The 24,537-nt window shown below is 43.4% G+C and overlaps 1 protein-coding gene across 1 annotated transcript in view; it reads left to right on the top strand.

The window, feature by feature from the left end:
• The first annotated feature begins 16,222 nt into the window (after positions 1 to 16,222).
• Positions 16,223 to 24,537, top strand: part of ENTPD7 (ectonucleoside triphosphate diphosphohydrolase 7) — a 121,389-nt gene continuing 113,074 nt past the window's right edge. Inside the window, exon 1 of the mRNA XM_078643547.1 lies at positions 16,223 to 16,330. The gene's annotated coding sequence lies outside the window, so the exon portion shown is untranslated. The remainder of the gene's footprint in view (positions 16,331 to 24,537) is intronic.

Raw genomic sequence — 24,537 nt, 5'->3', positions numbered from 1 at the left:
GCTTTCTGCAGTTCCAGTGGTCGGGGGAGTGGTTCGAGTACACGGTTCTCCCGTTCGGCCTCTCGTCCGCCCCATGGTGCTTCACGAAGCTCCTCAGACCTGTCATGGAATCACTGCGGGCACGGGGGGTGCGCCTCATCGTGTATCTGGACGACATTCTTTTGATGGCTCAGTGCCCGCTGCAACTTCGTTCCCATTTATCATGGACAATCGATCTACTTCAATCTCTCGGATTTCTAGTGCATCCTCAGAAATCTCACTTGCAACCCACTCAGTCGATAGAGTTTCTGGGTTTTCTTGTGGACTCGATCTCTTGCCAACTTCTCTTGCCTACCCAGAAGGTCAGGTCTATCAAGAGGGAATTGAGGTCACTGTTGTCTGCTCCGAACGTATCATTACGGTCGATCGCTCGGATTGTCGGACTGTTGGCCTCCTCCATTCAGGCAATCTTTCCGGGTCCCTTGCATTATCGGGCCCTGCAGCGTCTCAAGATCCGTCACTTGCAGAAGGGTCTTCGTTATTCCGACCTTGTTCCTCTGTCACAGGACGCGAAGTCGGAGATGTTGTGGTGGCTCCATCACATGGAAGCCTGGAACGGGAAAGCCCTGTTCGGCTCCACTCCGGACTTAGTGCTGGAGTCGGATGCGAGTCTATGGGGCTGGGGAGCCCGTTGCGGAGACTTGGCGACGGGGGGCCGTTGGTCTCAGGACGAATTGGCCCTTCACATCAATTGCCTGGAACTTCTGGCGGGATCTTTTGCGATCCGCAGCCTTGCTCCACAGGCCACCAGCTGTTGCATTTTGCTCCGCATGGACAACATCTCAGCGGTGAAGTATGTGAACAAACTGGGGGGGACACGGTCGAGATTGTTAGCAGAGATTGCGAAGGATTTCTGGCATTTCTGCCTTCAGAGGAAGATCACTCTTATTGCAGAGTATCTCCCGGGTCGTCAGAATCAGGTGGCCGACTGGAACTCTCGCCATCTGCTGGACTTCAGCGACTGGCGCCTTCACCCACGGGTCTTTCGCCTCCTATCTCGCCTTTGGGGTCGACCTTGGATCGATCTCTTCGCTTCTCGCCTCAATGCTCAACTACCCAAGTTTTACAGCTGGCGTCCGGATCCGGAGGCTCTTGCCACGGATGCCTTTCTCCAGACTTGGCCTCCTCAGCTTTGCTATGCTTTTCCCCCGTTCGCGATGATCCCGCGAGTCTTGGCCAGGACGAAACAGTTTCTGTCGGAAATCATTCTGATCACTCCTCTTTGGAGGGCTCAAGCGTGGTTTCCGGATCTTCTGGAAATGAGTTGCTCGACTCCGTTCCTGCTTCCAACGAAGTGGAACCTACTGTTGGATCCTCTGCTCCATCCACATCCTCTAATTCTGTCGGGCCAGCTCCGTCTAGTGGCGTGGCGTCTCTCGGGGAACGTTGGAAAGTCCCTGGCTTATCTGGAGACGCTGAGAGATTTCTCAATGAAGCTTGGGCCCCCAACACGCGCAAGCGTTATGCGTCAGCTTGGCGTCGGTGGTGTGATTGGTGTTCTGAACGAGATCTGGATCCCGCTTCAGCAGATGTCTCTCTAGTTGTTAATTTTCTTGCTTCCATCGCTTCTTCTGGTTCTGCTTACAGAACTGTCAATTCTTTTCGTTCTGCTCTCTCTGCGGGCCATGATCTGGTCGACGGGAAGCCTATTGGGGAACATCGTCTCATCTCTGCATTGCTTCGTGGAGTCCGGATGGCTAAACCGCCATGTCCAAAGTATGTTGCACTTTGGGATGTCTCCATTGTGTTGCGTTTTCTGGAAGCTTGGCCTCCCAACGCTTCTCTGTCTCGTAAGCAATTGTCTGCGAAATTGGCGATGCTTTTATGCTTGGTGTCCTGTAAGCGTGTTTCGGATGTCCGCGCATTAGATCTCGCGGGTCGTTCTTTTTCCCCTGAAGGCGTTACTTTTACGGTTTCCAAACGTACAAAGGCTAATCTGTCTACTGTCACTTATCCGGCATTTCCTCGCCATCCACAGTTGTGCGTAGTCCGCTGCATAAAAGCTTATGAGGTGAGTACTGCTCCTTTTCATCAGGATTTGTCTGGACAGTTGTTGATTGCTTTGCAAAAGCCTTTTAAGCCTGTGGCGCCAGCTACTCTGGCTCGTTGGATACGCTGGCTTATGTCCGAGGCGGGAATTGATGTCTCCATTTTTGGAGCTCATTCCGCGAGAGGTGCCATGGCCTCTAAGGCTTTTCATGTTGGTGTAAGTTTGCAAGACATTGTGAAGACGGCTGATTGGTCTTCTGATACTGTGTTTAAGACGTATTATTTCAAACCTATTGTGGATATTGCCTCTGTTGTGGTGGACCAGCTTTGAACAAGCATAATCTAAGCCTCCTGTCCTGCCATAGAATTAAAAATTTGCAAACATTCGTGACAAGAATTTTCAATTCTATTAAGGACACGGAGGCGAGGATTATCCCACCCATTTGTATTCTACTGCATTGTTTATATTGCATTTTTGCTTTGCTATGATCTGCAATGTTTCTTGCATTGACTTTTTTCCCCACCCTCTGTGATGCTCCCTTTCCAGGGTTTTGGGGTTGTGTATTACGGCTTTGTTTTTCTTTCAGGCTCGGACCAGAAGTGATCCTTCGTCATGGTCTCCTGCACTGTTTCCGTTCCCTTGGATGCTGGATTTGCTGTATTTCCTGATGCGACTTCTGTGCTTTTGGATTGTTGCCTGTTTCCTGTTGGCTCCTTTGGTGGTTACCTTCGGACTTTTCCTTCTGGATGGTCAGCGGTACTTTCTTCAATGACTTTTGACTGTTTATGATTCCTGGACAAAGAAAGAGGAAGTGTTGTCCTCTATGGTGGTTTATATAGTATGTACTCTCTATGGTTGCCTAAGGGCTCATGGGAGTTGTAGTTTATTTTTTCTTTACTACATTTCTATTGGCTGCTGTTTGTTAGTAAAGAAATAGAGAAAGCATAATCCTCGCCTCCGTGTCCTTAATAGAATTGAAAATTCTTGTCACGAATGTTTGCAAATTTTTAATTCACTGCAACCTAAGTCTATCCCGCCTTGGAGAATGAGACGTATGTTCTTTCTAGTAACTGTATTTATTGGCACTGCATCTAGTTAAACCTTTTAATATGCTACCTTCAATTAAATTAAGCCGATGCCAATGGTGCTGACGTGGTTTAGAACTACTGCTGTGCCCAGTGTTTATTTTATACTTATTTGCTTAAGATCTATAGAAATCGTGGGAGTTTGTAATGTGTTTTTATTTTGAGATTTTGTTACTTCGGAAGAACAATACAGCCTGTTACAAGATGGCTCCATCCGTAACTGGCTTGTAGAGACCGTGTGCTGTTTAAGTCCTTCCTTTCTGTTTATGCTGTTCCTTTTCGTGTTGCCATTCGCCAATGTATTGAATTTTTTGGGGGGGTCACCAATATCTTGCAACAGGTGACAAGGATGTCGGATTACTTCTCTCTAGGCAGGGCTTTAAATGAAAATATGGAAGTGAAGGTACTCCTCATTTAGATAACGTGCTTGCTCCAGAAAAGTGCCAGTGCGCTCCCATTAAATGTACAGGAGGAGTGCTGAGAAGTGCAGGTACTCTCAAAATAAAGAAATGCAGCTACTCAGTACCGGACAGTACCTGCCCGTTTAAGCAGTCGTCCAGGTCATTTTTGTGATTGCGTAGTGCATTCTGGTGTTCCTTTCTTGTTTTGCTTTCATTAGCCAAACACACCTCGAAGCAGTGATTTGTAGGTGGAAAGTTCAGGACTGTAGAGCGTGTCTGTCGTGGTCCAGAGCCGGGGTCTACAACCTTTTTTGTAATAGGAGCTACTTATGTTCTATGAATTTACTCCTGAGTTGCTAATATTATTAGAGATCTACTAGTAACCACATAAATCTAGATTACGTTAGTGGCCACCATATGCAAGATTACCTGCACTGACCACCTCAGTGCATTTGGCATGGTTTCCAGCAGTAATGTAATACATGCTTTGTGTATATGGAATGCTTCTACATGGGTATGACACATAATAGTCATAGCTGCAATGCCTCAAGCACCAAGTTAATATTAGCAATAAGTCTCTCACATTGTTGTCTTTTTCTCACTCAAATATGAGCTTAGATTTGTTTTTGGAATTTCAGCAATTGTTTCCCAAACATCAACTTCTGAGTTCTGAAAATAAATTTTTCGTCTTGAATGCATGATGTTCAAATTTGATATACCTATATTAATTCAGCCAAGCAAAAGCTTCTAATTTAGTTCACTGGGTTGTACTTGGGAGCAATGTTCCCTCTAATATTTTCCCTCTGTGAGCTGCAATTAAGGCTATGTGAGCCAAGACGCTGATTATGCTTGCGAGTGCTGCGCTTACTAATATAAATCTGGCAATTACCACTCCAAACTCTTGTTTACAAGAAGCACGACAAAAGGTGTTTAATAGAGTCTTGAGATAATTTTGCAATGTAGATAAAATCCCTTGTGACTTCAATTGTTTATTCCTGTGGCACCTACACCCCAGGTTTACAAAAGGACAGGTCTCAGAAGGTTGTACTAATATAAGATTTTACTGAAGAGTAGGGTTGATGCAAGCAGTCAGAGGATTGAGGCAGCCATTATCCATGCTGGACCCAATTAAATATACTGAAAAACTTTCCACTGTAATTTGCTGACACCAAGACTCATTCAGCAGCACCCCCAGGTTGTTTGTCTGTGCGTTCCAGCAAGAGTAGGAATCTGTAGGTGGTAAAAGGGCTTTCTTATTTACAATTCCAGCCAAGCCCAAAACAAAAGCCTAATTTAAAGGGCAGTCAGCCCTCCTTTTCTTCAAGAATGATCCTGCCTGAAAGCCTCCTAGGACCTAATAGCTAGATGACAATACATAGAAGGGGAAAGAAAAACACACAGCTTATCGCTTTACAAGTCAAGTACGTAAGACAAACAATTGAGAGAGGATTTTCACTTAGCTCATCCTTTGCATATAAAATATATGCATATACTATAAGAAGTGAGGCATTCTATGTTAAGAATGCTTGGCTGGGAGAAACAAAAAGTCAGGATTTAAAATGTGTCACAGTGCTTGGGGTTGTCTGTAGTTATAAGATTTAAATACTATGCAAAGGAAACCTTTTCAGCAGCATTGTATGAAAGCAGTAAGGTTCTAAACCCATGACTTGCAGTTTGCATGTGGCTTGTTGATGCTATTTCAAAGCTCACTGTGCTGTATTAGGACTGCAATTTATGAACTGCAAGTAATAAAATGATCATTGTAAAAAGCTAAAACCCACTTACCTATCTACATAAAGTAAACATCTGTGATCTGCATGTTACAAAACATGCTTTGCAGGAGAAACACTAACCTTTATGCAACATCATGAGCCAAAACTGTAACTAGACAAAACTTAGATCTTTCCAGCAACTGCATTAACCACCAGAGTTATCTTACCATTATTATTATAATGGCCTGAGGTTTGCTGGGCACACAGAGATCTCTGCAATAGGTGCCATAACCCAATAAGATGTTTTTAAAATGCAGCTTATGTGATCAATTTAAGCTCTACAGATTGACTAACGTTTGTCCTTGTTACCAATTTCTTTTCAGCAGAGTTTTAAAAAGTAAATGTATAAGTTGACAGTCAGACTCTGATGTTCATAAATCCATTCCTGTTGACTAGACCCCTTTCTGGTGGCACGCCTTGACAACCAATTTATGTGTTCCCCAATGTTACACATCAATTAGGTTTTTGTAGTGGTTTCATGGTGAATTTTCAAAAAGTACATGATGTTCTAAGATCAGCACCTACAGGATAAAAGCCTTACGGAGTCGTTCATTACCCTTACTCCCCAAGTTCCAACAGCTCCACATGTAAACAGCATGACTTGGAAAGGGTCACGCTCTTATCTATGTTTCTACCCAGCTTTCAATTTCCATACATGTTTTTAAGAAAGCAGCTACAATCTGTGCTGCTGCTTTGGGTATTTTTTCATGCCCTAACCGAAGAATAATAGAAGGAGCCCCTGCAAAAAGAGGTGGGCAAGCCAAGAAATTAACAGGGAGAGCAGATCCAAGTGTTGGCTTTGGCTCTAAGAACACTTGCATGAGCCTTGAACATATTTGGAATGTAAATCATTCAACAAGCATCATGTTAAAATATAAGCTTGTCTTCAAAATTCAAGAAAGTTTATTTCTTAGACATGCAGAAGCATTATGCTTTAGTACATCAGATTATTTTGCAAAGTATTTATTAAAAGTGAGTGGGGAGAGGAGATGGCCTAATGACTAGGGAGGTCGACCTCGAATCTGGGGAACCGGGTTCGAGTCTCGGCAATGACGCTGAACATCCATTGATTCTGGGCAAATCAATTAATCTCCCCGTGCCTAACAAAAATGAATGTGTCCTCATGTAACACAACTGGTGCTATGTAAACCGCTCTGATACCCGATACCGGGTCAAGTTCGTGCTATATAAATCTCTAAGTGTTTTTAATCATGAACTAAAAAAAACGCAGTCCCATAATGTGAGCAGCTACCTGTACTGTAGATTAAATGCAGGCCGGTTCTGCTACAATAAATAAATGCTATACACAATACATTTCATTCATGTGTTGTGTACCCAAATGCGGCTGCTGCTAATGAATCGTTTTTTTCCTGCTGTTATATAGCACGAACTCGGTCCAAGGGCATTAGAGCGCTTTACATGAGCACCTGTTACATTGCACAAAGACTCAGCCATTGTTTATAAGTGATTTTTCCAGAGTCACAGGATATTGAAAAGCACAGATTGCAATTTTTTCTCAAACCTTTTATGGGGCTTAATACTGCCTCTAAACTCTTCCCCCTCACCCCCATCAGTCTTACTGGGAGAGAAGGGAACGTTGAACACGCACAGTGCAGTTTGGGTTAGCCATTTATAATTTGCCCCAGCCTCTGGGTTTACTATGCTGGATGCTGTCAAATTACAGAGTGATCATAACTCCTCACCCAGAGCCATCAGATTAAATACAAACTATCTTGATCTGGTATGGCAACGCAGAGGCCTGGAGTTAGGACACAGTCACAGACTACAAGTTGCTCAATTACTAACTGCACATCCGTACCTATTATGAAGTCCGTTCAGAAGCTTTAGTAGGGGCTGAACACAAAATGAGAAAATCATTGCGGACTGGGACTCTAATCCAGTTCACTTTTTCCAAAGTGGGCAGCTCTAACCATAACACCAAACTCTCTGCAAAATCTTTGCAGGCTCCTGACGCTAGCCGAGCAAGCAGCAGGTGTAGCAGCTTCAAGTTCTGTGATGTTTGGCAAATCCAATGTGCCCATGGCAGAAAAGCTGCTATTCCTCCTTGCCATGCAAAAGGGCTGTGCACTTCGCCAAGAAAGGGACAGTTTTGCTATTTGGCGCGCTCAAGTGTTATATTTAAGTATTCGGCTGATGAATGTTCTCTTGGTGACGTGCATACTTTAGGAGAAATGTTGTGTGCACGTGCATGTAAGTGCACATTTTAGAGGTAACTATACTCGGGAGAACTGCTTACAGATAGTTGAAGCTCTACCAGTAGCTCATGAGCTATAAGTTGGAGAAACCTGATCTATGGGGAGGTGATTTCCCCTGAGGGTGACTGATAGTTGTGTTTTTTTTTTTTAAAAACCCCGAGGATCCTTTCTGATTCTAAATTCAGAACCAATTACAGATTCTAGAAAGTGAATAATTAGGTCTTTTGTCTGCTAAAATTCCTATGTGATAATTGTATGTTCTGCAAAGATGATTACAATATCGTTTAATTTATAGGTCTCATGCTCCATGCACCTGTTATTTCTCTTTGCATATCCTTCTTGTCTGGTGATATGCTCCTCCATAAGCTATTTATGAACCAACAAGGGTCCTTCTACAACCAGACCAGTCACAAGCAGACTCGTTGGGGGATAATCCAAACATATTTGTAAAGAGACACTGCAGCCATCATGAGAGCTAGTTAATGTTCCCATGATGGAATAACAGGTGTCCTCCACCTATGGGAGAAAGTAAATATGCTTACTTGTATCTTACACCAGCTGCCATATGTGAGGTACAACATAAACTTTATTTTTCCACCTCCATCTTAACTGAGGCTTTTGCTCTAGCTACTGTATTCATAGGGTTTCTCTTTAACTCACTAACAAGTATTAAAAACTGATTTGTGTAAAACTAATGTGCACCACACCAACACGCTGGTTAGTAAAGCTTGCTTATGTGTTTACTAATGGTAATAGTATGAACCAAGGACTAAAACTGCTTTAAACGGGGAAATCTTTATTGAGTATGCGTCAACTGCATCTACGTAGTATGACGAGCTGTCGCTTGAAGGGAAATTCTTGCGCAAGACCAGTGTGTTTTGCATCACCTTGCTTGAAACTAAATCAAGTAATTTTACTAATGCTAATGTGGGGAAAGAATTAATAAATAAAGGGGAATAGAGTAGAGATGGGTGGTATACGGTGAAACCATTTATTTTTTAAAGTAACATCTGTCTTTCTGACTTTATCACTAGTGCGCATTTGGGCCTCTCGTGCATAAATGAAGCAGGCTGAGCCATATGACTGTATTGTACAACTGCGCATGTCTACTGAAAGTGAGCCCGGGATGATGACACTGATCTGAACTGAAGCCAAGGTCGCAAGATGACTTTGCCTGAGAACAAGCGGTGAAAAGTTCAAGCTGAATGGATCGACATGTTGGATTATTACAAATGTTACTGATGAAACATGAATCCGGGTGGGAAATAAAGATCATGAATAAAAACTTAAGGGAAGGGTTTGTGAACAATGGTCTAACAGAATAAAGTGACGTATAAGCATGGTGTGATGATCTTTCCCTCTTGCCTGACCAATCAGATTCAGTATTTTTACGATATTGAAACATTAATGGGGGGTACATGAAGAACGAAAGGTATAATTGAGATAGGTTTAGTTAGTAAGTTAGCACAATTCAGGATGCTGTTGCTGCGGGAGGTGCTGTTGCTGGGAGAGATGCTGTGAGATGCTGATGAAGAATCGAATGCAGAGCCTAATATCCTAAATTAACTAAGATTAGAAAGAAGGTCACGGAAGAATCTTGAGGAGGAAGAGAGTGTCAGAGAGGGGTGCGATGCAGTCGTCGATATTCTAGAGAGGTCATCTATCCTGTCCTAGAGTCTTTGTCGCCTGATCTATCCCGGGGGACCCTTACCAGCCCTTTGGCCAGGGGGTTGGTCTTCACACCAGTCTTGGTAAATATAACTTCATGCATTTGCAGATGTTCTTTTCTTTCTGTCCTCTCCTTGCTGAGCATTGATCATTGTGTGAATCCAAAGTTTGTGTCTAATTGAATTTTCTCTCCTAAGATTGATGGTGACTGCACTGTGTATTTGAGATGGTTCACATATGTTTTGAAATTTAGATAAAGATTTAAAACTTTCCAGAGTCTGTGGTCATTTACCTTAAACAAAGAATAAGTTAGATTATGTCATTTCACCAGCAACTAGTTCAACTAATGGTCCTTCGACCAGAGGAAAGAACTTTTTGATCAGTGAAAGATTAGTCAGGAGTAATGTTTTCCACCAATGACATGATGAGGGTAATCAATGTGTGTGCACAATGAGCAATTGCAAAAAGTCTCAAACAGTACGTAACTACAAACATGTTTAAGGCGCTCAAACTTCCTGTGGCCCACCATCAAAGCCACTGAAAAACAAAATGTAAACACCAATGGAAGGAGCGTCAAAATATATAGTATTATCAAGCATCATAAAGTCATGCAATTTCTACAGATTCAAGAAAAGTCCATGCAGCCTTCCTTCGAATTTTTGGTCAGCTCTTTTATTGAGGTATTTCATTCCATGTAATGAAGACATCACCTTGAGCAAGTTCATAGAATTTAACAAACATGTATCATACAGCCTATGCATTTTGTCTCCTCCGGGACATCATCAGGGCTCTATTAATAATCCTACTCAATGGAATGCTGGCCGTTTTTCACCCTCTCTTCATTAGGCGTGATTCCAATAATCAAAAGTTGGTATCTATTTAAAAAATATATAAGTGAAGTGTGTCCCATCAGCCCATAAAAGAAAAGAAACAATTTCTCCAGGTCCTTGAAGTTTTTAATGGAATTAACCAATAATCTAATTCCTAACTAGCACTCCTCCTTACAGAGCCCAGCTGTCATGGAGTAAGGACGGACAGCACGGACGGGGTGTGTATAACAAGGCGACCACTGCTGGCATTTATAAGATTAGGTGACAGAGGAATGGAATTATACGGCGACTGTTCAATGCATAGAGATTTTCCTTAGAAGACATCAGTAGAATAAGTGTCCAGGTGAATGCCCAGCCACTTGTGGATAGTAGTGAGCAAAAATGTGGACGTAAGGAGGAAGGCTGCATGGACTTTTCTTGAATCTGTAGAAATTGCATGACTTTATGATGCTTGATATTACTATATACTTTGACACTCCTTCCATTGGTGTTTAGATTAGTCAGGAATATTGAATAACTAATCTTGAAAACTGGAAGGAAAAATTATAAACTTTGACTCCAGCAGTTTTGCCCAACTATTGTGCGTGTGTTTATGGGCCCAGGTGAGTATACAGTAGTGGAGTGTCTTTTGTTGGTACGCCGCTGGATCACTACCATCCAGCTGGAACCCAGCAATGGAGGGAGAGAAATTCAATTAAAAATATCAAATGTTATACTATTCTGTGTTCTGAGACATTTTAAGGCATGGGCAAAGTGGGCTCTTGCCCAGGGCCCCAGCCTTTCAGGGGTCCCCCTGAGAGAGCCAGCTCTGTTCTGTAGCCAGTCTTGCCCTGATGATTCTTAAACAGATTATTTTAAATACCGTTTTCCTATAATTTTTGTTTAATGTGGGTGATGTGTGACAGTCATAACATTTAGTATAACACCGGCAAGTGAACTATGATGTTAATTGATTTTGTAGTGTTTTTCTCTGTTCCCCTTTGACCTCTGCCCCAGTTTGTGTACCTGTTGGGTTGAACAGTTGGCTGGTGTCATCCAAAATGAAGTTGTCTTGTGTCCCAATTTTTTTGCAGCAGTTTATACTAACCCATGATTGATGCTCTAGAATTGATTGTATTGGTTGCTGGTACTGGTGACATTATGTTACGGGGAAAATGTTAACCTAAATACAACAGTAATGCTTTCTGTTACTATTATTACCCCTGATCTGCATGACCACTAGAAGTTGGCGGCTACTTCTAAATAAGTGCCACAACCCCAAATTACCTACTTAGGGATTATGGCACAATAACTGTCCTGTTTTGGGATGAATCTGTCTGATTGTGGTCTGATGAGAGTGTTATATTTTCCGTACTATATATTTTTCACAATATTTATTGTATAACACATTGATGTGACACATGTAAGATTACTTTCTATGACATCATAGGGTCAGAGATTATTTTGTGTCACTTCCAGTGATATCATCAGCAGTGCTACATAATTTTCGCTGGCCAAGGTTGGGGGCCCTGATTTCAGCTGGTAACACACCTCCATCTGAATAGAGGGTCTAATAAACTTGAGTCTGAGGCCTGCATGACCATTCACATCTTAGATGAGTTATGACAATCCACACTGGATATTTATTGCTCACTGGTGTGGACTCAACATGGTCTGTCTGACCAAGGAAAAGAAACATCACCTTGGATTCTTGAGGACACCACTTTGCTTATGGCCATCCCTACTGGGTCCGTCACAGCAAAACTATCTGACCTAAACAATCAATGACCCAATCCTATTTCCTTATCCTCACTGACATACTTTGTGCAATGGTGCAGGAACAGTTTTCAGAGTGGGGGTCCTCGGATACAAATTAGAAGTAGTCAGCCGATATAGGCTTGCCAAGATTCCTTTTGTGAATTCCCATCATATGCCCATGTAAGCATTTTCACCTGTAAGCTCACGTTTATGGCTGAAAATGCCTTTGAATCACCCCCAGTGAATTTTGTTTTTACAATGGTTTTAATTTTAAATGAAAATAACACATAGGTAAATGGAGAAACAATTAATCAGAGCAATGTTAGCCTTGTATCCATCACATAAAATAAACATAATGCCACTTGGTTTATTATTTTTTTCACAACAAATTTTATTGATTTGAGCAGAATAGGAGACGTGGCTCCCCACAATCAGGAGATCACCACCAAGTATCATGGTACAGTTTACATCGTAAGAACAATGTCCAATCAAGAATAGGAGTAAAACCAAGAAAATTAACCCCCTCCCCCACCCCTACCAACTCCCATTACCCAACTGCCCTACTACCCACCCCTTATCCCTCCCTAACCCCGTGCACGTGTGTATAGAAAACCTTCGGTGCTTGGTCGTAGTGTGATAGGCATGACACAATTCACAGGCCCGTACGGCACCCACCACCTATATATCTTCCTCTTGTTCCACAGGGGGGTCCAATATCAACGCCCTATAGTCTGCCCACCGCTTCCAGATCTTGAAGTGTTTACGGGGGCATCCTCTCGCTTCAAACACCGGTCGTTCTAGCCCCATATAGTAGTCTAGTCCGGCTTTCCATGCACACAGTGGGGGCCTCGCTCTCCCTTCCACGCTCGGGCCAGGTCTCTTTTGGCAACTACAAGCCCCAGCAACAACAAATGGCATTTATATATGTTCCCACCAACCCCCTCAAGTATGTGGAGCAACCCTAATCGATGAGTGCGTGGAAGGTCCCATCCCAGAACTTCAGACAGGCAGCTCCACACACCCCTCCAGAAACCAATCAGTCTAGGACACGACCACACCGTATGCAGCAGCGTGCCCGTTGCAGCCCCACACCGCAGACATTCCGGCGAACCAATCAGTCCCGCTTTCCACAGCCGCTCTCGGGTGTAATAGGCCCTATGGAGATACTTGAATTGAATCAATCTAAGCCGCATTGCAATTGCGGTCCCCCGTGGGGATTCCAGGGCTTCCCTCCAGTCATCTTCGTCGAGGGGACCAACATCTGCCTCCCAAGCCGCCCTCAGGGGAAGCAGGGTGGAGGAGCAATGAGTGACCATCGTTTGGTAAATACGGGAGACCTTCTTATCTCCGAGGTCTCCCATGAATACTTTCGCTTCAACAGGGCTAAATTCAGGGAGCGATTCCAGGTTAGCAATACTGGGCGTAAGCGCGTGACGAAATTGTAAATAGCAAAAGAATTGGGTCTGGGGCATGTGGAACTCAGTGCTAAGTTCTTGGAACGATTTAAGAGTGACCCCGGACATTACATGTCCCAACGTCGAGATCCCAATTGCATCCCAGCTGTCGAACCCCGGCAGCGTGGACAGTTCGGGGAGTTGGCCATTGTTCCACAGCGGAGTTTCCGCTGTCAGTCTACCCCACCAGCCCATGCGACGCAACGCCTGCCGCCACACAGCAAAGACAATTTTCGTGACGCATGGCTATGTCCGCCACAGCCGGGCTGAGTAAAGAATCGTGTGTAGTGTACTGTCCCCCATCAGTGAGCGCTCCAGGGCATATGCTGGGTCCCCCCTGTCGCCATACCACCATTCATTAAGTATTAGCAGTTGGGAGGCTTGATAATAGGATAGCAGTCTGGGGTTGCCAAGCCACCACAATACGTGGATAAGAAGCATGTCCGCAGCGCCACCCTGGCCGCTTCCCCAGCCCACATGAAACGGCCTAAAGCAGAGTTGACCTGTCGAAACCACTGGGGAGTGATGGGGTGAGGATAGTTCTGCAATTGGTATAAGAGGCGCGGAAGCGCCACCATTTTGAAAATCGCAGACCTACCGAAGATAGTTAGAGGCATCCGAGACCACGTTTTAACATCTGCCTGAACCCTCTCCCACACAGGCACTATGTTGCGTTCCCAGGCAGTGTTCACTGATTCCGATAGGAACACCCCCAGATATTTCAATCCTCCGGTCGCCAACTGCAAGCCTGACGCCCAGGGATCCGTCACTGCTCCGCCACCAGGTACCCATAGGGTGGATTTGCCTAAATTTAAATAAAGGCCCGAGACCTCCCCAAAGATTCGCATAATTTCTAAGACTCGGGGCCCCGAGCGACACAAGTCAGTAAGGAAGAAGAGGACGTCGTCCGCATATAAAGCAATTCTATCTACAAGGTTCTCGGTCCACACGAAGCCCCGCATCTGTGAGTCTATGCGCACCCAAGAGGCCAGAGGATCCATGGCCAAGGCGAATAGGTATGGGGACAATGGGCACCCCTGCCGGGTCCCCCGTCCAATGGAAAACGTTTCCGATATCGCCCCGGCGACCCGCACCGAAGCCGTGATATCCGTGTACAGCAGTTTGATATATGACAGAAACACCGGGCCCAGATTGAGACGAGGCAGGAGCGCAAAGAGGTACGTCCAGCTAACTGAATCAAAGGCTTTATTAATATCTGCTAGTAACAAAGCCGCTTGTTCCCCGGTGGCCCCCATGGCATCTACCGCCGCCTGCGCACGCCGGATGTTGTGTCGTGTTGCCCTATGAGGCATAAAGCCGGCCTGATCAGGGTGAACCAGGTCCGTTACATATGGGAGTAGACGGTTCGCCAGAGCCTTTGCTAGTATTTTAGCCTCTATATTGAGCAAAGAGATGGGGCGATATGAGTCATGCCTGTCAGGGGGTCTACCCCACTTGGTTTATTTTTAACCTAATTAATTATCCTTTTCCAGTCTCATTTCTTAATTAGGACTGATATGTTTAGCATGCTTCTGGAATAATTGAAAATACCTGTAAACCTTTAGGTTTTGTAACAAATGTTTTATTTAACTCTGTGTTAAACATCTGTCACGCTGTAGCCTAATTTCACACAGGCATATATCCCCAGTGAAAGTATCACTAGGTTTAAGTACATAATTCCCTCACTTTACAGCCAGAGAAAGGAAATAAAAGATAGGAGCCTGTGTAAAATATTTAGAAGCAGTTTGTCAGAAGACTTTGCCTGGTACTTTAATATATTCTTCCTTTGTAAACACAGAAAATTTTGCTAGAAGAAATTACTCAATGGGTCTCTTTATTGTTTGTTCTCTATCTGAACTTATTAATTGTTATATGGGGTTGCTGCAGGACTTCCTGCACCTCTACTTCCATCTCCCCTGATTTTGTGAAACATTCTTAATTTTATAACTAGTTGGGGAGTTGGTGCTGTGTGTTAGGACAATGACAGAATTCCACACAGATACGAACAGTGTGTGACCAAAATAGTAGTCCTTGATTCGAGGCAACATAACTTTGAGAACTAGATGGAGATACTGCTTAATGAAACATATATCTTTATGCTATGACCTAGAAGTAATTAAATGTTGTAATCATGCCAGTGAAAGTTTGAAGAACACCGTGTCTTTAACAGTTTCCGATCTTTCCCCGAGAAAATATAAATGTGTTCATGTTTTAGGAATTCTGCAAATGCCTGGACCTATTTAGGGAACTATGTACAACCGTCCATATTCATTTTCAAAATAGATTTTCTATCTTTGATTACTTTATCAGTCATGGATCATTAAAGCTTCACTATAAAACATTTTTGATCGTTTTCTTCTAATTTGTGCAGGTTTTAGTACGTTCTGATAAAAGGACAAAAATAGCAACTTTTGGTGATTTTTCTAATAGCAACTTTTGGTGATTTTCCTAATTTTTGTACCCGTTAGGACATTACAATACTGCTCAAGCCAGTAAAAAACGGTCACGAATGAATCATTTTAAAACACATTAAACTGACGCGTACAGGGTTATTAAACTTTGTTTACAGACTGCAAAGCGTTTGGGGTTGATTATGGAAACAGTAAAACGTATTTTCAGATCCTTTCCTACATAACTGATAGTAGCAGGCACATGTTTTCCCCAAAAATATTAATAGATTATTGAACAGACTAAATACTGCCACGCTCTTTGGGCCTGTAGCAGAATGCCCCCTGCTGGCATATTGCTTGAGTTAGCATTCTAGTTTTGGGTAAAAAAAAATCCGTGGTTAGCCTGTCATCAAATTGTCACTCCTAAAATGGCCAACACGCGGGAGCAATGACGATTTCAACCCGGACCGGTCTAGTTTTCCTTTTGACTCCAAGAGGCGGCTACTTGGGAGGAGGCTCCTCGGGGAAGCGAGGCGGTACAACACTTCTGTCCGCCCCCTCAAATTCGCTTTTCCCTATGTTATTGGAGCAAAGGCTTGTCAATGAAAAAAAGATGGCCGATTATCAACCAATTGCAGTCTGTCTGTCGTCCGCCTCTCATAGTCTGCCTTGTTGTAAGGAAGCTGCTTCAGATCCTGGGGAGGTGGTGGGAGGGTCATGGTTTTTGGAGTTAAGTTATTCTGAGCAGGTGAGTGGTACAATGAATACGTGTTAACGATACCGTACCTTTCAGTGAATCTTTGCGCTACTCAGTTTTGCCTTGCTTGATTCTTATTCTTGGAAGACGGATGAGAATGACAGCACTCTGTCATTACTCTTATCAGCTGTGATTGGACCTAGGGGCCATCTTTACCATTCACTGCAACCTAAGTCTATCCCGCCTTGGAGAATGAGACTTATGTTCTTTCTAGTAACTGTATTTATTGGCACTGCATCTAGTTAAACCTTTTAATATGCTACCTTCAATTAAATTAAGCCGATGCCAATGGTGCTGACGTGGTTTAGAACTACTGCTGTGCCCAGTGTTTATTTTATACTTATTTGCTTAAAATCTATAGAAATCGTGGGAGTTTGTAATGTGTTTTTATTTTGAGATTTTGTTACTTCGGAAGAACAATACAGCCTGTTACAAGATGGCTCCATCCGTAACTGGCTTGTAGAGACCGTGTGCTGTTTAAGTCCTTCCTTTCTGTTTATGCTGTTCCTTTTCGTGTTGCCATTCGCCAATGTATTGAATTTTTTGGGGGGGTCACCAATATCTTGCAACAGGTGACAAGGATGTCGGATTACTTCTCTCTAGGCAGGGCTTTAAATGAAAATATGGAAGTGAAGGTACTCCTCATTTAGTTAACGCGCTTGCTCCAGAAAAGTGCCAGTGCGCTCCCATTAAATGTACAGGAGGAGGGCTGAGAAGTGCAGCTACTCCGTACCGGACAGTACCTGCCCGTTTAAGCAGTCGTCCAGGTCATTTTTGTGATTGCGTAGTGCATTCTGGTGTTCCTTTCTTGTTTTGCTTTCATTAGCCAAACACACCTCGAAGCAGTGATTTGTAGGTGGAAAGTTCAGGACTGTAGAGCGTGTCTGTCGTGGTCCAGAGCCGGGGTCTACAACCTTTTTTGTAATAGGAGCTACTTATGTTCTATGAATTTACTCCTGAGTTGCTAATATTATTAGAGATCTACTAGTAACCACATAAATCTAGATTACGTTAGTGGCCACCATATGCAAGATTACCTGCACTGACCACCTCAGTGCATTTGGCATGGTTTCCAGCAGTAATGTAATACATGCTTTGTGCATATGGAATGCTTCTACATGGGTATGACACATAATAGTCATAGCTGCAATGCCTCAAGCACCAAGTTAATATTAGCAATAAGTCTCTCACATTGTTGTCTTTTTCTCACTCAAATATGAGCTTAGATTTGTTTTTGGAATTTCAGCAATTGTTTCCCAAACATCAACTTCTGAGTTCTGAAAATACATTTTTCGTCTTGAATGCATGATGTTCAAATTTGATATACCTATATTAATTCAGCCAAGCAAAAGCTTCTAATTTAGTTCACTGGGTTGTACTTGGGAGCAATGTTCCCTCTAATATTTTCCCTCTGTGAGCTGCAATTAAGGCTATGTGAGCCAAGACGCTGATTTTACTGAAGAGTAGGGTTGATGCAAGCAGTCAGAGGATTGAGGCAGCCATTATCCATGCTGGACCCAATTAAATATACTGAAAAACTTTCCACTGTAATTTGCTGACACCAAGACTCATTCAGCAGCACCCCCAGGTTGTTTGTCTGTGCGTTCCAGCAAGAGTAGGAATCTGTAGGTGGTAAAAGGGCTTTCTTATTTACAATTCCAGCCAAGCCCAAAACAAAAGCCTAATTTAAAGGGCAGTCAGCCCTCCTTTTCTTCAAGAATGATCCTGCCTGAAAGCCTCCTAGGACCTAATAGCTAGATGACAATACATAGAAGGGGAAAGAAAAACACACAGCTTATCGCTTTACAAGTCAAGTACGTAAGACAAACAATTGAGAGAGGATTTTCACTTAGCTCATCCTTTGCATATAAAATATATGCATATACTATAAGAAGTGAGGCATTCTATGTTAAGAATGCTTGGCTGGGAGAAACAAAAAGTCAGGATTTAAAATGTGTCACAGTGCTTGGGGTTGTCTGTAGTTATAAGATTTAAATACTATGCAAAGGAAACCTTTTCAGCAGCATTGTATGAAAGCAGTAAGGTTCTAAACCCATGACTTGCAGTTTGCATGTGGCTTGTTGATGCTATTTCAAAGCTCACTGTGCTGTATTAGGACTGCAATTTATGAACTGCAAGTAATAAAATGATCATTGTAAAAAGCTAAAACCCACTTACCTATCTACATAAAGTAAACATCTGTGATCTGCATGTTACAAAACATGCTTTGCAGGAGAAACACTAACCTTTATGCAACATCATGAGCCAAAACTGTAACTAGACAAAACTTAGATCTTTCCAGCAACTGCATTAACCACCAGAGTTATCTTACCATTATTATTATAATGGCCTGAGGTTTGCTGGGCACACAGAGATCTCTGCAATAGGTGCCATAACCCAATAAGATGTTTTTAAAATGCAGCTTATGTGATCAATTTAAGCTCTACAGATTGACTAACGTTTGTCCTTGTTACCAATTTCTTTTCAGCAGAGTTTTAAAAAGTAAATGTATAAGTTGACAGTCAGACTCTGATGTTCATAAATCCATTCCTGTTGACTAGACCCCTTTCTGGTGGCACGCCTTGACAACCAATTTATGTGTTCCCCAATGTTACACATCAATTAGGTTTTTGTAGTGGTTTCATGGTGAATTTTCAAAAAGTACATGATGTTCTAAGATCAGCACCTACAGGATAAAAGCCTTACGGAGTCGTTCATTACCCTTACTCCCCAAGTTCCAACAGCTCCACATGTAAACAGCATGACTTGGAAAGGGTCACGCTCTTATCTATGTTTCTACCCAGCTTTCAATTTCCATACATGTTTTTAAGAAAGCAGCTACAATCTGTGCTGCTGCTTTGGGTATTTTTTCATGCCCTAACCGAAGAATAATAGAAGGAGCCCCTGCAAAAAGAGGTGGGCAAGCCAAGAAATTAACAGGGAGAGCAGATCCAAGTGTTGGCTTTGGCTCTAAGAACACTTGCATGAGCCTTGAACATATTTGGAATGTAAATCATTCAACAAGCATCATGTTAAAATATAAGCTTGTCTTCAAAATTCAAGAAAGTTTATTTCTTAGACATGCAGAAGCATTATGCTTTAGTACATCAGATTATTTTGCAAAGTATTTATTAAAAGTGAGTGGGGAGAGGAGATGGCCTAATGACTAGGGAGGTCGACCTCGAATCTGGGGAACCGGGTTCGAGTCTCGGCAATGACGCTGAACATCCATTGATTCTGGGCAAATCAATTAATCTCCCCGTGCCTAACAAAAATGAATGTGTCCTCATGTAACACAACTGGTGCTATGTAAACCGCTCTGATACCCGATACCGGGTCAAGTTCGCGCTATATAAATCTCTAAGTGTTTTTAATCATGAACTAAAAGAAACGCAGTCCCATAATGTGAGCAGCTACCTGTACTGTAGATTAAATGCAGGCCGGTTCTGCTACAATAAATAAATGCTATACACAATACATTTCATTCATGTGTTGTGTACCCAAATGCGGCTGCTGCTAATGAATCGTTTTTTTCCTGCTGTTATATAGCACGAACTCGGTCCAAGGGCATTAGAGCGCTTTACATGAGCACCTGTTACATTGCACAAAGACTCAGCCATTGTTTATAAGTGATTTTTCCAGAGTCACAGGATATTGAAAAGCACAGATTGCAATTTTTTCTCAAACCTTTTATGGGGCTTAATACTGCCTCTAAACTCTTCCCCCTCACCCCCATCAGTCTTACTGGGAGAGAAGGGAACGTTGAACACGCACAGTGCAGTTTGGGTTAGCCATTTATAATTTGCCCCAGCCTCTGGGTTTACTATGCTGGATGCTGTCAAATTACAGAGTGATCATAACTCCTCACCCAGAGCCATCAGATTAAATACAAACTATCTTGATCTGGTATGGCAACGCAGAGGCCTGGAGTTAGGACACAGTCACAGACTACAAGTTGCTCAATTACTAACTGCACATCCGTACCTATTATGAAGTCCGTTCAGAAGCTTTAGTAGGGGCTGAACACAAAATGAGAAAATCATTGCGGACTGGGACTCTAATCCAGTTCCCTTCTTCCAAAGTGGGCAGCTCTAACCATAACACCAAACTCTCTGCAAAATCTTTGCAGGCTCCTGACGCTAGCCGAGCAAGCAGCAGGTGTAGCAGCTTCAAGTTCTGTGATGTTTGGCAAATCCAATGTGCCCATGGCAGAAACGCTGCTATTCCTCCTTGCCATGCAAAAGGGCTGTGCACTTCGCCAAGAAAGGGACAGTTTTGCTATTTGGAGCGCTCAAGTGTTATATTTAAGTATTCAGCTGATGAATGTTCTCTTGGTGACGTGCATACTTTAGGAGAATGGTTGTGTGCACGTGCATGTAAGTGCACATTTTAGAGGTAACTATACTCGGGAGAGCTGCTTACAGATAGTTGAAGCTCTACCAGTAGCTCATGAGCTATAAGTTGGAGAAACCTGATCTATGGGGAGGTGATTTCCCCTGAGGGTGACTGATAGTTGTGTTTTTTTTTTTTTTTTTTAAACCCCGAGGATCCTTTCTGATTCTAAATTCAGAACCAATTACAGATTCTAGAAAGTGAATAATTAGGTCTTTTGTCTGCTAAAATTCCTATGTGATAATTGTATGTTCTGCAAAGATGATTACAATATCGTTTAATTTATAGGTCTCATGCTCCATGCACCTGTTATTTCTCTTTGCATATCCTTCTTGTCTGGTGATATGCTCCTCCATAAGCTATTTTATGAACCAACAAGGGTCCTTCTACAACCAGACCAGTCACAAGCAGACTCGTTGGGGGATAATCCAAACATATTTGTAAAGAGACACTGCAGCCATCATGAGAGCTAGTTAATGTTCCCATGATGGAATAACAGGTGTCCTCCACCTATGGGAGAAAGTAAATATGCTTACTTGTATCTTACACCAGCTGCCATATGTGAGGTACAACATAAACTTTATTTTTCCACCTCCATCTTAACTGAGGCTTTTGCTCTAGCTACTTTATTCATAGGGTTTCTCTAAGCTGGTGCAAGGGTCCTGTCGTCCAATATCTCATGTTGGTGCCTTATTTAGGCGAGCACACTGGCGCTCCCTGCTTTTGGAACTGTGACTTGGTAAGGCTGCTGTGTGCTAGATCTGAAATGTTACAGCAAACAAATGATGGAGGGAATGCTGATAATGCAAACATTCTCCCCCAGTCAACAGATCTGGGTTAAATCCATCGTTCTTTTGCCCACTACGCCACCCCAGTTTGGACCCAGCCAAATGCAAATCAGTCTTGACCCTGTGCCCCATGGGAACAGTCTAGACCGAACTGCTAGGCCAGGTCCTCCCTGGACCAAAAACAAGCATCCTGGGACCGGTTTCAGGGTATGTCACCCTTCATCAGCCAGGCTAGCTTGAATCCAGTGGCACAGTGAGCAAGGGACCCATGTCTGGGCATACCCATCCCACTTAGGGCGAAAAGTGTTACAGCAAACAAATGATGGACGGAATGCTGACCATGCAAACATTCTCCCTCAGTCAAAAGATCTAGGTTAAATCCATCGTTCTCTTGCCCACTACGCCACCCTAGTTTGGACCCAGCCATATGCAAATCAGTCTTGACCCTGTGCCCCATGGGAACAGTCCAGACAACTGCCAGGCCAGGCCCTCCCTGTACCAGAAACAAGCATCCTGGGACCGGTTTCGGTGTATGTCACCCTTCATCAGCCGGGCTAGCTTGAATCCAGTGGCACACTGAGCAAGTCCTTGGAACACGGCGACCGGGAACACACAGAGGAGGGATACCGAGTCTTAGTTCGTTAAACCTATGGAGATTCTAAACTAAAAACCAGCCCCAAACGTTAACAAGCGGATCCCCTCCCGGTACGGTTAAACACGCACACGTGTTTAGTCTCATTTTGGAACTAACGAGCGACATTGATTTTAAACGTTAACGGAGCTGTGTGATATACAGCTCTGAACCCGGAACTAGGGTTCTTTGTTTGTCAAAGATATTGATACACCCGTCGATATACCTACAGGATCCTTCTATCAACTTATATTCACTTTTCGCATCAACCCATAGATGCCTGGGTCTTTATACCAGCCCTGAAGAGTCGTGTTGACTCAACTTTAACACGACGAAACACGTGTCGGCTGATTATGGATCCAATAAACTGCCTATTGAAAAAGAATGCGAACATAGAGATCTGCTGCTTTCTGCTACGTTATTGTCATTATTGTTTTGTATTTTTCATACTGTTTTGTGGTTGCGAGAGCTTTGCTGTTTACAGTTTATGATAATCTTTCTGATTTTCCTGGAACGGTTCTAGGGTTATTCCGTTCGCCCTTTACGCACCACACTTTAGAACTCATCTCCTTACAGAGTGTAACGTATACTCTAGGTAGAGCACCATTATCTGAAACCCCTACAAACCCTATCAGCTGCTTTCTTACACTGAGCAAGGGACCCATGTCTGAGCTTAACCCATCCCACTTAGGGCGAAAAGTGTTAGAGCTGGACAGAATGCTGACAATGCAAACATTCTCCCCAGTCAAAAGATCTGGGTTAAATCCATCCTTCTTTTGCCCACTACCCACTCCAGTTTGTACCCAGCCATATGCAAATCAGTCTTGACCCTGTGCCCATTACACCACCGAAGTTTGGACCCAGCCATATGCAAATCAGTCTTGACCCTGTGTCCCATGGGAACAGTCCAGACCGAACTACCATGCCAGGTCCTTCCTGGACCGACAACAAGCATCCTGGGACCGGTTTCTGGGTAACACCCTTCATCAGCCAGGCTTTCTTGAAACCAGTGGCAAAGTGAGCAAGGGACCCATGTCTAGGCATTCCCTGCCAACTTAAAGTGAACAAAGAAAACACAAGGAGATGATGGACGGAGTGCTGAAACTTTTCAGACCCTCACCCTCACCCCCAGTCACAGATCTGGGTTGAATCCATCCTCATTCTTTAGCTCACTTTGCCACCTCAGTTCAGAACCAGCTATATGCAAATCAGTCTTGGCCCTGTGCCTCATGGGAACAGTCCAGCCCAACTGCCAAGCCAGGTACTGGGGTGAATGTATGACATTGTTCTGCATTCTGTCCATCAATTGTTCTTTTTGCACTAGATTTGAAATGTGTCCCATTGTCCACAATGCAGATGAATCTCATATATTGCTTCGTTCACTCCCACGTTATTACTCTTAGAAGGTGTGTGATGTCAGTCCGGGCCCACTTCCAATTGCGCAGATGTCTTGTGGATCCAGGATCCCAACCACTCCTCTTTGGATCCTCAACATTATGTATTCTTCAGCTCCTCGGGTTCTCATTGACCTATTCAAAAGGCTAGAACAATCTCTCAACGTTCCTTCCCAATCCAAGAATGTAAAGGAAGGGAAAGTGAGTTTGAGTAGCAGCTGTGCACAAAAAAAAGATAGGAAAGGTGTTCAGCTCATAACCCAAAAGAGGAAGAGGTAGAGTTTACAGTACCTTTTGACTGCTTCAGCTCCCAGCGATGGTATTTTGGTTTTGATCAAACTGACCATGTTTAGTTGGAACCAGGAACCAACGCTGAAATAGTGAAATACACGGGCAGGTTTGATAGTGTTAGTGGATATGCCAGATGTATGCTGAATTTCAGAAAGCTGTTAAGTGACTGTGCTGCAAGAAAGAATCATGAAAATATATAACCTGCTTAATGTCCATGAAACTCCAGGCACAATTCTTTAAAACGTTCTTCTCACTCTATTACACTCCCGATAAAATAGCTTAATGGGGGACCGGGAAAGGAGCAATCTGTCCACGATGTGCATTCCCCGCAGCAGATATAACTCATATGTTCGCCTCATGCCCTATTCTAGCTAAAGTATTATCAAAAGTTTCTGATTTCCTCTCGAGCATCGCACATTGTAGGGTCAACATCACTAATGAAGAAGTCGTGCTGGGTACATCTAGTATCCCCCGACCACACGAAATACAAGGGCTGATTTTTGTAGCTATGGCCGTCTTCAGGCTGTGCGTCGCCTCAGCATGGATAGATCCGCTACCTCCATCATTTCTAGAATGGAGAGTTCGGCTGCTTGCGACCTGCAGCCTGGAGGTTGCCATCTATAGAAACAAAGGGAGGGATAAACGGAATAGGGGTATGAAGATTTGGGCGCAACTGTTAGCTTGGATTCAGGAGGGATGATT

Source organism: Lissotriton helveticus, chromosome 5_1 (assembly GCF_964261635.1).
Source record: "Lissotriton helveticus chromosome 5_1, aLisHel1.1, whole genome shotgun sequence".
NCBI lineage: Eukaryota > Metazoa > Chordata > Amphibia > Caudata > Salamandridae > Lissotriton > Lissotriton helveticus.
This window is presented reverse-complemented; position numbering and strand designations above follow the sequence as displayed.